The sequence below is a fragment of the Ambystoma mexicanum genome, chromosome 8, assembly GCF_040938575.1.
Source record: "Ambystoma mexicanum isolate Mex_15411 chromosome 8, UKY_AmexF1_1, whole genome shotgun sequence".
Taxonomy (NCBI): Eukaryota; Metazoa; Chordata; class Amphibia; order Caudata; family Ambystomatidae; genus Ambystoma; species Ambystoma mexicanum.
In genome coordinates, this window is record NC_090929.1 from 1,078,254,446 (window position 1) to 1,078,272,152 (window position 17,707).

General features: G+C 47.9%; 1 long non-coding RNA gene across 2 annotated transcripts in view; it reads left to right on the plus strand.

Moving 5' to 3' along the window:
* The window catches only part of LOC138472747 (uncharacterized), a 732,613-nt gene that overhangs the window by 277,425 nt on the left and 437,481 nt on the right, over window positions 1-17,707 (plus strand). The gene's annotated exons all lie outside the window — the stretch shown is intronic.

The following is a 17,707-nucleotide window of genomic DNA, read 5'->3' on the forward strand; positions in this document are numbered from 1 at the left end:
GTATAGATTCTTACGTTAAAGAGCACCCGCACTGAAAAACACACGCGCACTTGACTACGCACGCGATAAACGGATCCTCGCGCTAAGGAACATGAACACCCGCACTGGGAAACACACGCGCACTTGAAGTCGCACGCGACAAACAGATTCTCGCGCTATGGAGCACCCGCGCTGGGAAACACACGCGCACTTGAAGTCGCATGCGACAAACAGATTTTCGCGCTAAGAAGCACCCGCGCTAGGAAACACACGCGCACGTGAAGTCGCACGCGACAAACAGATTCTCGCGCTAACCGCGCTGGAAAACACACGCGCACTTGAAAAGTTCAATAGTACTAGTACAAAGATAACTTTTCACAAATGTTTTCAAGGAAAATGTCATTGGGATGAACAGAGTTACTGTACAAATAAAGTCACTTATCTCCTGAGCGAATTCATAAAGATCTTCTGATTCTCCTGTCTTCAAAAACGAATTCCTTTCAACTGATAGCTTCTCCAGAAACCCCCAAGAAAGTAGCCGCTCAACTGCTAACGCCTGAAGGATAAAATCCACCAGGCCCAAGTCTTAAGCAGGAGCAGCCACTAAACACGTCCTCTCAGATGGGGTTTTGATGATGAAAGGCACAGAGTGACAGTTTAGAATGTTCATTGTTGTTCTGCATTGTCTTCTAACCAATCAGAGCTGTCACTGTGAGACTCCATTTTGCCTTGGGTCAGAACCAGGATTCTGAATCAGCAAGTTAAGGCCAAACCAACTATAATAGAAAACTTCCCACCCACACAAGGCTAATCTGAAAAGGATAATTAAAGAGAAATAATGAGAAGGAAACTTGAATGAGGGAAAAAATAACCTGAATAGGGGAAGGAAACCTGACAGTACCCCCCTCCTAATGCCCAGTCTCTGGGCCTACCTTATGTGGATTTTTAGCGTGAAACTTAGCAACTAAACGGGGGGCATGTACATCAACTGAATCTTCCCATGATTGTTCCTCAGGTCCATATCCCTCCCAATCAATTAAATACTGCAACCTTCCCCTCACTTTCCTGGAATCCAAAATTTGTTTAACCACAAATTCCTCAGATGAATCCTCCAAAATCACAGGGGAAGGTGGTGTTCTAAATCTAGTTCCTGAACAAACTGGTTTTAAAAGACTAACATGGAAAGTAGGATGTACCTTCAATTGCTTGGGTAATTTCAATCGTACTGCCACAGGGTTGATGATTTTCTCTACCTCAAAAGGGCCTACAAATCGTGGACTGAACTTATTCTTCCCCTTAATTTTCAGGTACCGTGTAGAAAGCCAAACTAAGTCTCCCACCTTATATTCAGGACCAGCCTTCCTTCTCAAATCTGCACACCTTTTATATTTCAACTTGTTTTCTCCCAGTACCTTTTTTGCTCTATCCAAGTTATTTTTCATTAACAACAAACGATCTTCCACTCTAGGATTCTTACAGAATGCCCTCCAGAATTTTGAAATAAATTGAGATCCCCTGTCAGAGATAACTTGACTTGGGAGTCCATGTAGTCTAACTATACCTTGCAAAAAACTATGAGCCAGTTTTTCCGCGGTAACCTCTCCCTCCATTGGTAAAAAATGTGCTTCTTTAGTAAGAAGATCGACCACAACAAGAATGGTAGTACAACCCTTATCTTGAGGGAGATCAACTATGAAATCCATAGAAATAGTGTGCCAAGGACGAGGAGGAACAGGTAACGGCTCCAATAAACCATGCGGCTTCCCAACTTGACTTTTTGCTTGTGCACAGACTACACAAGTTTTAACAAAGTTCAATGTGTCTTGGCGAATTTTTTCCCACCAAAAATTTCTTCGAACCAATTCCAGAGTTTTTCTGAAACCAGGATGTCCAGATAAAATGGATTCATGACAATTTCTCAAAACCTTTTCTCTTAACTTTTCAGTAGGTACATAAAGCTTGTTATCAAAAAAAGGAAGATCGTCTTTCAAACTTCTGGCTGGATCCAGTCTCACCCACTCCTCCATCTTTTGCAAAGACATATTCTGCCGAACTTCATTCAAGAAATCAATTTCTTTAATGGATCCGGCTAACAAAAAACGTTCTGGAGCAATTATAGGTTCTGGTTCTAGAATCTCTCTCTCCTCACTTCCAGGAAATTGGCGGGATAACGCATCAGCCTTTTTGTTCTGACTTCCGGGTTTAAAAGTCACAATGAAATCATAATCGGCAAAGAATAAGGACCAACGAAGTTGTCGTGGAGATAAAGTTCTTGCAGATTTTAAAAACAATACATTTCGATGATCAGTAAGGACTGTTACTGTATGTCTTGCTCCTTTTAGAAAATGTCTCCATTCTTCAAAAGCGGACTTTATTGCTAATAGTTCACGATCAGCAATTGTGTAGTTCACTTCAGCAGCAGAAAACTTCCTAGAAAAAAAAGCAACTGGATGTATTTGACCAGTAGTTTCATTCCTTTGAGAAAGCACCGCCCCCAACGCCAAATTTGAAGCGTCCGCCTCCACAAAAAAAGGTTTAGAGAGATCAGGATGAATTAGAACTGGACTAGAAGTAAATCTTTGTTTTAACTCTTGGAAAGCTTTTTCTGCTTCAAGGTCCCAGTCAAATTTCACTCCTTTTTTCAAAAGTCTCGTTATAGGAGCAACCAGCCGAGAAAAACCTTCGATAAATCTCCTATAAAAATTGGCAAACCCTAAGAAACTTTGTATTTCCTTAACCTTAGTAGGAGAGGGCCATTCAAGAACTGCTTGCACCTTTTTAGGATTCATTTCTAAACCCTTAGGTGAAATTATAAAACCTAAAAACTCCACAGAATCTGTATGGAATTGACTTTTTTCCAATTTGGCAAACAAATGGTTTTCTCGCAGCTTTTGTAAGACTAAGCGTACATGTTTCTGATGTTGATCCAGGTCAGAAGAGAAAATCAAAATATCATCGATATACACAACAACAAAAATATCCAGGTATTCTCTAAAAACCTCATCAATGAAAAATTGGAAAGCCGCTGGAGCATTACATAGACCGAATGGCATAACTTGATATTCAAACAGCCCAAACCTGGTCTTAAACGCTGTCTTCCATTCGTCCCCCTCCTGCACACGTGCAAGATGATAAGCTCCTCTCAAATCTAATTTAGAGAAAATATTTGCTCCTTGTATTTGATTAAGCATTTCCGAGATGAGAGGAAGAGGATACCGGTTCTTAACAGTGACTTTGTTAACTGCTCGATAATCTATGCAAGTCCGAAGCGTGCCATCCGGTTTTGGTACAGAAAATAAAGGAGTGGCCGCCGGTGACTTATGATGACGAATAAACCCTTTGGCCAAATTTTCCGACAAATATTCTTTTAAATAATCATTCTCTTTCTCAGTAAGAGCATATACCCTACTACTAGGCAAAATTGTTCCTGGCTCCAGCTCAATTTTACAATCAAAGGGCCTATGGGGTGGTAATTCTCCTGCCACTTTCTCATCAAATACGTCCCAAAAATCTTTGTAACACTGGGGAAGTTGACCCACTACAGCTCCCACATCATGACATCCAATTCCAGTCTCAGCCAGAAAATTTGACACAGAATTACTTTGTTTTACATCTTCCCCTAAGAGACTTCCTGCAAAGCAATTCTCCTTACAAAAATCTGACTGCATATCAATTGTCCTAGTACTCCAATCAATCAGGGGATTATAGAGAGTAAGCCAAGGCATACCCAAGATAATCTTCAACAAAGGAGCATCAATTAACTCAAACGAAATTATCTCTTTTTGACCTCCTGATAACTCCAAAGTTAAAGAACCAGTCCTATGAGTAATAGGACCAGAAGATAGATACGTACCATCAACAGCTGTAGCCTGCTCTACAACCTCCTTCTGAATAATTGGAATTCCCAAAGATTTTGCCAACCCCCAATCCATAAAATTTCCAGTGGAACCAGAGTCAAGCATTACGGGACCATTTCCCTTACATTCCAACTCAAAAAATAAGGATACATTTACGGTTATATGGGGAACCGCTGTCTGCACCGTATTGGCGATCTGTTGTACCTTGACTGCTGAGGAAGAAGTCTTCTTGGGAGTGTAAGGACAGTTTCCTAAAAAGTGCCCACCTCTTCCACAATATAAACACAGATTGTTTTCTCTCCTCCTAGTCTTTTCTTCCACTGTTAAAGGGCCTCTGATTCTAGGAGATGGATTATTTCCTTTGGATCTACTCTCTACTTTAGGTTTATCTACTCTAACTAGAGACTTGACATCACTCACACAATGACGCCTCTCTGCCTTCCTTTCACTCAAACGAAAATCCAATTGAATAACCAAATCAATCAGACCTTCACAAGTAGAAGGGCGTTCAACTACTCCAGACAATGCATCTTTTAACTCATCTCTAAGGCCCCGATAAAACAACGAAGCCTGTTTAACCTCGGGCCACTTGCTTTCTAACACAAGGGACTTAAATTGTGTTATATAAGCAACCAAGTCTCTATTTCCTTGCTTTAGTTCTAAAAGTTCAGCATCCACTTCCAGAGATAACTGTCTTCTATCAAACATTTTTCGGAATGTCTCTAAAAAACGAGTGTAATTTCCTAAAACCGCACTCTTTGGACTCACCAACAACCCAGCCCAAGCAGATGCCTCCCCAGAAAGATAGGACAACATAAAAGTTATCTTAGAAGCATCCGATGGAAATAATTCTGGTCTGCTCATAAAATGTAATTCACATTGTGTCAAAAACACCCTAAACCTCTTAGGATCCCCATGATAACGTTCTGGAGGTGCCAAAGGAACTGGCATAATTAAACTCCTTTCTCCCCTCTGTTGAATTTGTGTAACTTTAACACTCAAGTCATCCACCTTTTGACTAAGTAATGCATTTTCATCCCGAGATATTTTCAACTCCTCCCGTAACTCCCTGATCAAAGATCCTAACATCTCCATGGATTCGTCGGGGTTCATGACAGCTCGGGCGGACTAAATTATTGGCCTTTCATTCTGTCAGGCTGAGAGGTCCTGTGTCCGCGGAAGCTGCTGAACCCCCGACAATCCCCCTGAAATGTAATTCCCAGAACTAGATTTCAATTCAGCTCTGTTAACTACACCCCGAAGGGAAAGGGGGAAGTGGATAACAAAACAACACCAGGCAGACTGCGTCAAGGCTAACCAGAGCTGAACCTGCAGAGGATATAAGAAAAGCAGATACAATTCCTTTATTTACTTACTAAACCTTAGGAATGGAAAGACATTAAATCCTTAACTAATAATTAAGAATCATACCTGGCTCTTCTCTTGAAATTTCTTAGAGAAGCTTGTAAGAAGCTGAAAATCTCTCTTACTTGAGACTCTTGAAGTTCATAGCAACTTCTTACTTGAGGCCATTCTGGAAAGCTTAGTTCATTGTCTCTTTTCCAAAAATGCACTGATATCCAGTTAGATTGTCTTATATAGATTCTTTCTTTTTCTTTCAAACTGTTCAAACTATTTACAATACTGTTGAGTTTTTTAATCCTTGAAGAAAACGCGTGTTACACTCACACGCGGGTTATGTCCATACAGATGAACTTCTCATTGAAATTTTTCTGGGTTGAAGAACGCGCGCAAAGAGTTCACTCGCGAACGAATACACGTGATCAAAAGGACACGCGCAAGAAACCACACGCGCAACAATAATCTCACGCGGTTATTAGATTATCGCGTCAGAAAACACACGCGCTATAAACTCACACGCTTTAAAGTTCTTGCGCGACGAATGAATCTCCTGATAGGAGTACCCGCGCTAGAAAACACGCGCGCTCTTTAGTTCACACGCGATAAAAAGTTTCTCGCGCCTAGGAGCACACGCGCTATAAAACATCCGCGCTCTTGAGTTCACACGCGACGTATAGATTCTTACGTTAAAGAGCATCCGCACTGGAAAACACATGCGCACTTGACTACGCACGCGATAAACGGATCCTTGCGCTAAGGAACACGAACACCCGCGCTGGGAAACACACGCGCACTTGAAGTCGCACGCGACAAACAGCTTCTCGCGCTATGGAGCACCCGCGCTGGGAAACACACGCGCACTTGAAGTCGCACGCGACAAACAGATTCTCGCGCTAAGAAGCACCCGCGCTAGGAAACACTTGCGCACGTGAAGTCGCACACGACAAACAGATTCTCGCGCTAATCGCGCTGGAAAACACACGCGCACTTGAAAAGTTCAATAGTACTAGTACAAAGATAACTTTTCACAAATGTTTTCAAGGAAAATGTCATTGGGATGAACAGAGTTACTGTACAAATAAAGTCACTTATCTCCTGAGCGAATTCATAAAGATCTTCTGATTCTCCTGTCTTCAAAAACGAATTCCTGTCAACTGATAGCTTCTCCAGAAACCCCCAAGAAAGTAGCCGCTCAACTGTTAACGCCTGAAGGATAAAATCCACCAGGCCCAAGTCTTAAGCAGGAGCAGCCACTAAACACGTCCTCTCAGATGGGGTTTTGATGATGAAAGGCACAGAGTGACAGTTTAGAATGTTCATTGTTGTTCTGCATTGTCTTCTAACCAATCAGAGCTGTCACTGTGAGACTCCATTTTGCCTTGGGTCAGAACCAGGATTCTGAATCAGCAAGTTAAGGCCAAACCAACTATAATAGAAAACTTCCCACCCACACAAGGCTAATCTGAAAAGGATAATTAAAGAGAAATAATGAGAAGGAAACTTGAATGAGGGAAAAAATAACCTGAATAGGGGAAGGAAACCTGACACTCTCTCAGCTTTTGACATTTCCATAATGGCACTTCAGCCAGAATGGGACAGTCTGCTAAGTAACCAGGCAATCTTATCAGCATTGTCAACTTGTTGGACCTCACATGCATACTCAAATGTATTCAGCCAGTCCATAATGTCATTCTTTTCCTCATACACACTGAGCAGATCTTTTGGAAACCTTGGATGAGAGGAGGCCCCATACCCATGTCCAGGACCTTTGGATCCAGTGGCAACTTGAAGCTTGGCCAGTTCCAACTGATGATCCCTGTCTTTTTGTTTTTCTGCTTGCTCTATTTTTAGTTTGGCCTTATTGAACTCAAGCTCCTTCTGTCTAAACAGCAGTTCTTGCTTCTTGAATTCAAGCATGGCCTCCCCATCGGCACTGGCAGAGGAAACATTAGACATTTCATCCTCCATGTCCTCATTGTTGCTGTGGATCAGTGCAGCGGTAGAACCATCAGTTCTACCAGTGAGAGCAGCCCCAACTCCTTCTCCACTGTCCTCAGAAGCTACAGCTCTATGCTGAGCTTCTTGCCAATCTATGATTCTCTGGATCATTTCTCCTTTGGTGCCTTGAGCGGGGACACCTCTCTCAGCACACATCTTTCTCAATGTTTCGGATTTAGAAGCATTGGACTATGGCCTTTTAAAAGTTATACCTCAACAATTCACTATGTGTCCTGGTTGAAATAACATGAAATGCCTTCACTTGTGTGCAACACTGGATACCTCCAGTCCTATCCCACCGCTGTACACCAATTTGTTAAGAAGGATTTCTGAACTCTGACCAGGAGGGTCAGAGGTTCAGAAGGCCAACCTAGTTTCTTGGAACAGGGTAACCTCTGGACAAGCCAGACCAATCAGGGTAGCTATCGCAGGCGGTCAAGAGCCTCATTACACGTTGTCCAGTAAGGGAATACCGGTAACGAAATACCGGCAACATTATTCTCCCAAGCCGATCACGACCCGGACCCACCGCTATTAGTGGACTCGTAAAGTACGGTGCCACTAATAGCGGCAGGGCCGCGTGCGCGCGACCCCCACACCGTAAATAGCGCCATGGAGCTAATAGCACGCAATCACAACCCATGCGTACATGGCAATACTGGCATCCCAAAGACCCAAAAAGCAGTTACTGGCATGGCGCTAATAACAGCAACGTTAACAGACCTTAACGAAAGCCACACGTTAACAGACCTGAGCAGTGTTCCCATCTGCCACAGGTGGACACAATCAGCACAGGTGAAGGCAATGGAGACAGGCAGCACTAAAGAGCACACCACACCCCTTCCCACACCCCTTCTCACACCCCTTCCCACAGCAAGATGGTCCCAATACCAGCAGCATGACATGGGCCTGTGTACATGATTGCAGTGCAGCACCAACAACAACAGGCAGCACAGATGAGACGAAGGAGGAGGAGGAGGAGGAGGAGGGCAAGACTGGCGCAGCAAGCACCACCAGGGCACCCAGAAATACCACAAGCGCAGCCAACAAACCCCCGGATTCAAGGCGAAGATGACCATGGCATGTGTAAGGCACAGCTAAATGTGCATCTGATAGAATGTGCCCATGCCACTATGCAACCACCAGATGAGCATGATGTGGATGTGGATGAGTATGGGTGAAATGCTCCGCCAGGACATGCAAGAGGCGATGGCACGGCGGGACAGGATCTGCGTCAGCATCTGAACCAGGAATAGCATCATGTACAAAGGTGGGATATCATGGATGGAGAGATGTGCATTGTTGCCCTTGTGCCCATTTTGAGGCCCACAAAGGCCCCTGTCCCAAAGAAAATCACACATACACAATGATGGAGACCATGCCTGTGTTTCAACCTCAGAACAGTGTATTTCGAACATAATGTGAACAGAAAGTGCATGACCCCAACTGTGCAAACGCCCTTACCCCCCTCCCCCCACAACACCCCTGAATACACCCTTACCCCCCTGCCCCCACAACACCCCCGAATACACCCTTACCTCCCTCCCCCCACAACACCCCCGAATACACCCTTACCCCCCTCACCCCCCAACACTCCCACGTGAGCCTCAAGTCCTTGATGGCCCTATTTGTCAGTGCCTGCTCCGTCTTCGGGTGGTTGCGATGTGGTGCGCCTCAGGTTGCGCATAGACCGGCGTAGGGGGCTAGTTTGCCGTGAACACCCTGAGGAGGCGGGGCCCTGTTCATCCTGGGTTGGGAGTGGGCATCTGCGCTCAATTGCGTCTGCAATGCGGTTCATGGCCTGCCTTAGTTGGGCCATTTCATCGCAGATCCGGTTGGTGCATGCCTCCATGCACTCCCTTGTCTGCTGTGCAAATGCACCAATGTCCTCCCTCAGGCGCCCTGTCTCAGCCACATGCTGCCCTACTAGACCAGTGATTTCGGTCTGCCTCTGAAAGATGGCTGGGAGGTCATGTTGCATGGTGGCTGCCGGTGGGATGGCTGATGCGCCTGGATCCATTGCACTGGCATCAGGTGAGGATACCTGGGGGCTCCACGACACATCTTGGTTGTGGGTGGGTGATCCGCCTTGGCTAAACAGACCTGGTGAGAACATCGGGCTTGACAGTAAGGGGCATGTCGGTATGGGGCTCTGACTCAGATCCTCAATGCCAGGTGCTACCTCCGCATCCGAAAGTGGGGCAGTGGCTGCTGCCTCACCCGTTGAGCTGGTGGCAGCAGAGTGCACTCCCTCAATGCTGCCTTCACTTGCTGGGAGACACACTCCCGTGGGTGCCACGACGGCAGCAGGCATGGCCTCTGGCTGCGTGGAACTGCTGCTCCTGCTGCCTTTGTCCCTGTGATCATGGTCACTCCTCCTGGGTCCCCTAGAGGATGTGGCGGTGTCTCCCGTGGCATCCCTCCTGGCTTTTTCCTGGGTGCGGGAGCAGGTGTTGAAGTGTGTGGCTCCTCAGTTTCCGTGTGAGAAAAGGGGTAAATCATCATCCATGGGTCGACCTGCCTTATGCAGGATGCATACGTCATGCCGTCCAATGCATTTGGGGCTCTTCAGTGTGGAGGCAGGTAATGGGGATGGTGGCTGGCTCATGCATGATTGGCCCTGTTTTGGACAGGTATGTGGTGATGCATGCATGTCTGTCTGTGGCTGGATCCACGGCATTCATATGGACACATGATTGGGGGACCCCTCACCCTTCACTGTGCATTGTTTGGTGTATACACTCACCTCCATCGGATGAAATGGCCACGCCAAGCTCCATATCTCCGACCCCTTCGATCGATTCGACTGCAATCGTGGAGGCACATATCTCCTCCCACTCCTTCAACTTCAATGGGGACTCTGCGCCACCTCCTGTGCCCATTGCCATGTTGCGGTTCACTGATAATATATCCCGCACACGGACCCGGAGGTCGTCCCACCTCTTGCGGCAGTCCTTGACACTCCGGGTGGTAGTGCCCACCGCACTGACTTTTTGTGCGACTTCGGCCCAGATGGCCTTTTTCTTAAGGAGGGCCTCCCTCCGCATGTCATTCACAAACACTACTTCTTCATTGGTAGCAAGTGTGGTGGTCAGCATCACAAGCTCCTCATTGGAAACATTTTCTTTGCGCTGGCGATCAGCTGTTTTTTTTAGGGCCTTCGACATCTTCGGGCTATCCGGTATGGTTCCTGGTCGGAGTTCCCTGGATATATGTCCTGGATGCAGAGGATGGCAATGGATTGTGTTTTTAAAGATGGCCGCCGTGCTCTTTCCCGTTCCTGTGCGATGGCGTAATTTCCAGTTCTGCTTTTTAACGGTGACCGGTAATAGCGGTGACCGCTATTTACACGTGGCGGGAGGGCGGAGGCACCATCGACGGTTTGGACGACGCCAGTAAGGAGCGTTTTGGGGAATTTAGCGGCAGGGCGGTACGGTCATTTACGGCATGGTGCTATGCTCGTGTCCGCGTACTCGTGATGGGACGCTATTAGCGGCCTCTTGCGAGGGCGGACACTCTGATAGCGCCATGCCGTTAAATTCCGATTTTTACCGGACAACGTGTAATGAGGCCCTAAGTCTCAAGAGGGGTGAGGGTGACTGAAAGACCTCAATGAGCACACAAAGCAAGGACACTTACAAATTACTCCAGACAGGTGTTATATCAATAATATAGACACATTTATTACAAGGCCTTTGTAACTTAGACCACAGCAAAGAATCACAGTAATACTAAAGTAGACCAATACATCGCAACCAACACAATATATATACAAGACCATAGGGGTCTAAGAGATTATAAGCACAAAATATGTAGACCACCTAGATGGGGAGGAAAACAGGCAGTGCAGGTAATCTTTAGATACAGTTCGACATCAGGAGTACACCTAACTAAGAGTCAGTCCAAGCCCTACGAAGAGAGGAGCCTTATGCTCAATAGTACATGCACGCGCTTGTGCCAATGGACAAAATAGGGTCTCTTCAAGGGTCTCTAGCAGCTCAGGAAGGTGGATGAGGTGATGAAGAACAAGTTCCCACTATTCAAGCAGGACCTCCACTTGAGGGCAGAGGCAGTTTGAGAGTGCGGGATGGAGTCGCTATTTCGCAATAGCGGTGGAAAAGAAAGGGACCCTCAGGGGCCACTTAATGCATAAAATGGGCTCCTCTGCTAGGGGCCATGGGTTGGGGTAAGGATTACTCACCGGTCCCCGACACAGGCAGACCCAAACTTCGCCAGTACAGTCCATTTCGCTGGCAGGTTCGAATGCGACAATCAGGACGTCTTGACACTGTGTAGACTCAGAGATACAGCGAGGATTCCCAAACGGGACAGTGGCGATTTCTCTGCTGCGGGAGGAGGAATTGGCCCAACTCCACTGCAGCAGGCTTTAGGGGCAAGAGGGTCACAAATGCAGTGAACTTGCACAGGTCGTTGCCACAGCAGGGCAACACGGTAACCGCGTTTACTCTGGTCCGGGCACACTCGTTTCACTTCCGACTTGGGAATGCCAAGTGTACGAAACGGTGTGAGGGTGCCGTGGACACAGAGCAAACAGTATACCAAGTTTTGAGGGCCTCCTCGAAACGGCAGCGGTATCAGAGCAAATGTCCCGTGTAAGATGGTCAGCCCACTGGTTGGCCCAGGGACACTTCCAAAGAGGCTTACTTGCAGGGTTTGTTGAAGGTGCTGAGAATAGTTGGTCCCACTATTCCAAGGGGTCGAAGCGTCTTTGCAGTCCTTCTAGGACGATCAGATGCAGAGGGGACCCACGGGACGACAGCGGGCTCAGGGTGCCAAACATTCCAGCGGGTCACCAGCGGTTTCTCAACTCGGCTTCTTGTTGCAGGATACTTGGCTCCTCATCCTTTGTTCGTGTGAACTCAGGAGATCGACATGGTAGTGGTGTTTCCAGCCTCCTCTTATCCAAAGATCCCTTCGCGCCAAAACGGAGAGGACCCAATGGGAGATCTGCTCACAAACACTCACTCCATACGTGGACCAATCTCGGACCACGGTGGTCCCAGGCATTCAGGACACTCCAGACTCTCTGGCACCCAGGATGTGTATTGGGAACAGACATCCCAGCCCCCATTCTGGAGGCACACACACAGGGCATGCAGAAGCCCGGGAAAACATTGGGTTTCGTGGGAAAGTGCATGACCTAATAAGGACTGACCCGGGTCGGCTCGACCTGGGGAAGGTGAAGGGGCAAGATGGCCAAAGGACAGGACCAAGAACCTTGTGGCATGGCTATTTTGGCGCCAGGCCACCTATTCGTGCCAAGCGCGGTAAGCGCAGTTAATATGACACGAAAGGGTTAAAAATACATGAAAACGATAGCTGCCACCAGTCCTGCCTATGACACATCTGCACAGTTCATAACAAGTCCAGCGAGAGTTTCTAGGGCCTTTGGAAAGACTAGAGACCCAAGGGTGCTATAAAGTAAGTTACATTGCACTCTTGTTACATGTTGCACAAAAGCTACAACATGAGGAAAGGACTAAGGGAAACACAGTCTCCCAGTACTGACTGTCTTAAGGGCATGTCAGTTTCCTCATAAAATGTGAGCGAAAGCCCAGAGGAGTGCAGCTGAGGGCTGTGCTTCTCTGGCAAAGTCTAGATCAGGGTGTAAAACAGCAGCAAAAAGTTTGGGGGTTGACACATGGAGGGAAAATTATATACAATTATGAAATCTTTCCTAACACTCGCCCTCCCCATACTAAGGACAGGGGGAACTAATCCACCCCTGGATGAGTTTCTTGTTCAGGTCGGTTAAACATTCTGGACAACCCATCAGCATTGCTATGTTGGACACCTGGCCTATGCTCCATAGTGAAGCCAAAGTCTTGTAGACTTATGGACCACCTAAGCAACTTTGGATTCTCTCCCTTCATGTTCATTAGCCACTTTAAGGGCTTATGGTCCGTCTGCACAGTGAAGTGGGTCTCATAGAGGTAGGGCCTGAACTTCCTTAGGGCCCACACAACAGAGAAGCATTCTTTCGAAGGGATTGTGTCCTCCGACGTATTCCTCATCTTAGATATCTCCTTCCAGCTCTGCTGGCCTCGGAAAGTTTTTCTCTAGAGGGCGCTGCGCGTCGACGTCCTCCAAGTCGATGTCCCTCGACAGCCGCCGTATCGACATCGACGTCATCCTGCCTATAAAGGCCGCGCGCAGCGTCCGTTGCTCAGTTCTGTTTTTCCGCGCTTACTCAGTGCCTCGGAATACCATTGCTCAGTTTTTGTCAGGATTAAATCTATTTACCTCGAGTTATTCGATCCGTACTCGATGGCTTCTTCGTCGGAACCGACAACTCCTCGATCCGGCTTCAAAAAATGCCGAGATTGTGGGAAAAGATGTCGCTGACTGACCCTCACAGAGTTTGTCTGTGGTGTTTGGGAGCTGAACACCATTGTTCGGAGTGCGAGGACTTTATGTCCATGACAGCTAAGGCCCTGAAGGAGCGTAGGGGGAAGCTGGAGAAAGGTAAGACTTTTAAAGCTTCTTCTTCGTCGACGAAGTCGAGACATTTGTCTCCTCGTCACCATTCGCGTTCCAGGTCTCGGAGTGGGTCCCATCACTCCTTGAGATCGAAGCACTCGAAGAGGAGACGTCGAAGATCCCCTTCTCCGTCTTCCTCTTCCTCTGTTTCACCAAAAAGAATCCCTTGCCCCACGAAACATAGTTCCCGGGCTGAATGGGAGGAATCCCGCAAAAATATGATGAGCGTCTTCGAGAAAGCGGCCTCGACCCCCTCGAAGACTGCCGAGAGCGATGGTCTGGTCGAAAGACCCGAAGGTCAAAAACGCTGCGAGTCGCAGTACCCGGCGAAGGAAACCTCTCGAGCCCGTCTCAAACACTCGAGTAGGTCTATGACCTCCAAACCTTCCTCGAAGGTTCCGTCGACGCCGTCGACGAAGGTTCCGTCGACGCCGAGGTCGGTGTCTTCGACGCCGTTGTCGAAGGGACCTTCGACACACGGGTCTGTCGACTCGACGCCAGCTTCGACACCGGCGTCGACGCCAAGAAAAGTCACGGTCACGACACACCCATTGATTATCCCCAGGTCCTCGATGTCGATGGCTTCGAGATTGTCGAGAAGAATCCCAATTCTGTCGAGGTCATCGAGGCCTCCGCCTTTGTTTTCGACGCCACGCTCGAAGCCTTCGATGTCGGCGTCGACGACATCAACATTTTCGAGGCCGATTATGACAAGTTCGGCACCCTCTGCCTTGGAAATGGGATTTACACCCTTTATGAGTTCAGAACAATTGAGAACTATGTCCTCAATTATGGAAGAGGGTGAATTGTCTGAACAGGATGACACATTTGAGTTGCAGGGACCTGTAACCCCAATTAGAGAGGAATTTTCCTCCGAAGAACGCAGGTTAAAGGATCTTCATGATTCCTTACATGAGGCAAGTGGGTTAGACACTTCCCCTGAGGTGGAGTTTGCTAGGCCAGACCCGGGGGAACATGCTGAAACCCCCTATAGAGCCTTAATGGCCAGGATCACAGAGTTTATGGGGTGGTCTGCACCTTCACAATCTTTCCAACAAGATGACCTTACGGATATTCTTGACAAGGGCCCACAGGAGGATCCTGTGGTGCCTTTTCATAAAGCTCTTCAGAGGAAGATTATGACGAACTGGGAAACCCCAGATGTCGTTCCGGTAGTAAATAAAAAACTGTCTACAAAATATAGGGTATCCTCTACAGACCCGGAGTTTTTGTCAAAACACCCATCCCCAGAAAGTCTGGTGGTACAGGCAGCATCTTCTACCGATGTCAAGACGGCTTATCCTACCGTCCCACAGGACAGGGACGATAAAAAATATGATGCTATGGCAAAGAAAGTTTTTTCGGCATGTAGCATGGCGTTAAAATCTGTTAATGCTACTTGCACCCTTGCTAGATTCAGCCATACACTTTGGGAGTGTGCTTCTACAGCGGCTGACTGCATCCCGGAGGGAGAAGAAAGGGAGGCATTCCTGAATATCATACAGGACGGTAAAGACGCTATGTGCGAATCCCTCCAGACGGGCATTGATTCGGCTGACAGTATCAGCAGAGCAATGTCGGCAAGTACAACAACCAGGAGATTCGCTTGGTTGAGAAAGTCTGGTTTTGCCCCTGATGTGCAAGCCAGGCTCTTGAACATGCCATTCGATGGCTCTTCTTTGTTCGGGAAAAAGGCGGATGACAGTTTAGAGAAACCACAAACTTCAAAAGCAGCAGCAAAATCCCTAGGCGCTGCAATCCGTCAGACACCTTTTCGTCCCACAGGAACCTCTGCGAGGGGCAAGTCCTTTCGCTTCTACTTCGCATTCGGAAGAGGTAGAGGATGTCCAGCTCAAAGGGGACAAAGAAGAACTACCCGAGGTGGACGGGGTAGATATTCAAAAGCCGCAGCAACAGCAGGTGCCTCTTTACCATCGGCATCCGCATCAGCCGCTCCAAAACCACTCTGAGGACTTCCCTCACAGGACACCTGTAGGAGGCAGGTTGACTCAACATCTGGCGGAATGGAAGGCTATCACGTTAGATGCTTGGGCATTGGAAACAGTTGCCCAAGGTTACTGCCTACCTCTCCTACGCATACCTCAGAGTCATCCACCGGGGATCAGCTCTCAGAAAGCTCCAGATCCGCTCCTCTTGCAGGAAATTTTCGACCTGCTAGAGAAAGGTGCCATAGAACCGGTACCTGTAGCGGAGAGGAACAAGGGCTGGTACTCCCCTTATTTTCTCATTCCAAAGAAAGACGGAGGACTGAGACCCATCTTGGACTTGCGAGAATTGAACAAATTCCTCAGGAAAGACAAATTCAAGATGGTCACTCTTTCTCAGATCCTCCAGGCCCTTCAGTTCCAGGACTGGTTGGTATCTCTGGACCTTCAGGATGCTTATTTCCATGTGCCTATCAATCTCAAACACAGGAAATACCTGAGATTCGCAATTGGCAACTCTCACTATCAATTTCGAGTGCTGCCATTTGGGCTGACCTCCGCCCGAGGGTCTTCACCAAGTTAATGTCGGTAGTGGCGGCAAGTCTAAGGAGGGAAGGGATTCACGTCTACCCCTACCTGGACGATTGGTTGATCAGGGCTGTCTCTTCCGAACAAGCTCAGATCCAGCTAAATCACGTGTGCCACTCCCTTCACAGACTGGGCTTCTCCCTCAATTTAAAGAAGGCACAAATGATACCATCACAGAGATTTCAGTTCATAGGAGCGATCCTGGACACTTCCCTGGGAAAAGCCTCGCCACCAGAGGTGAGGGCTCAAGATATTCTACAGATGGTTACCAAGTTCCAAGATGCCCAACGTCTCCCAGCCTTCGACTTTTTGAGGTTGCTAGGCCTCATGGCATCCTGCATTTTCCTAGTGCCAGAGGCTCGCCTGAGAATGAGATCCCTCCAGTGGGCACTGAGGACTCAGTGGTCACAATTCTCAGGGAGAATGACAGATCTTCTTCAGGTTCCCGACAGGGTGGCTCGAGACCTTCAGTGGTGGGCCTGTCAGGAGAACATTCTGAAAGGAGAACAGTTTTGGCAACCCTGGCCGGAGATAACAGTAGTCACGGATGCCTCACTCACGGGGTGGGGAGCCCACGCCAACGACTTGACCATCAGCGGCCGTTGGTCTCCATCGGAGTCCAGACTACATATCAACCTGTTAGAGCTGAGAGCCATCAGACTTGCGCTGAAGGTGTTCCTGCCAGCTGTACAAGGGAAAAACGTCCTGATAATGATGGACAACACAGTGGCCATGCATTACCTCAACAAAAGAGGAGGCGTAGGATCACTACCCCTGTGCAGAGAGGCGATGCAGCTCTGGTTTTGGGCAATCCAAGAAGGAATCTCTCTATCGGCAGTTCACCTAGCCGGAGAGAAGAACTTGACAGCGGACGCTCTGAGCAGGCAGAGCACAGTCTCCCACGAGTGGGAACTAGCTCAGGAAGTCCTTCAAGAGATCTTCGCCCTTTGGGGAACCCCTCAGGTGGATCTGTTCGCCACCAGCGTCAACAGCTGTTCTGCTCAAGGGAATTTCCCCCGAGAGGAGCTCTGGGAGACGCGTTCATAGTGGACTGGGAGTTTCCGCTTCTGTACGCGTTCCCACCGGTCCCTGTCATTCCTCAAATGATCAGGAGGTTGAGAAGATTCCGGAGAACCATGATCCTAATTGCCCCGGATTGGGCCAGGAGAACGTGGTACCCGGACCTTCTAGACTTGTCCATCTGCCCTCCAATTCGACTTCCACTCAGAGAGAACCTACTCTCACAGAAGGAAGGTCAGGTTCTCCATCCAGACATCAAAACCCTCAACCTTCACGCTTGGCTTCTGAAAGGTTGAGGTACAAGGATTGGGACCTCCCTGATGATGTTATGGAGGTGTTGCTTTCGGCAAGGAGGCCAGCAACAAAGTCTTTATACCGCTGCCGTTGGAACAGATTTTGCAGCTGGTGTAGAGAACAGAATATCGACCCTTTTTCATGTGGTACACCAATGGTTTT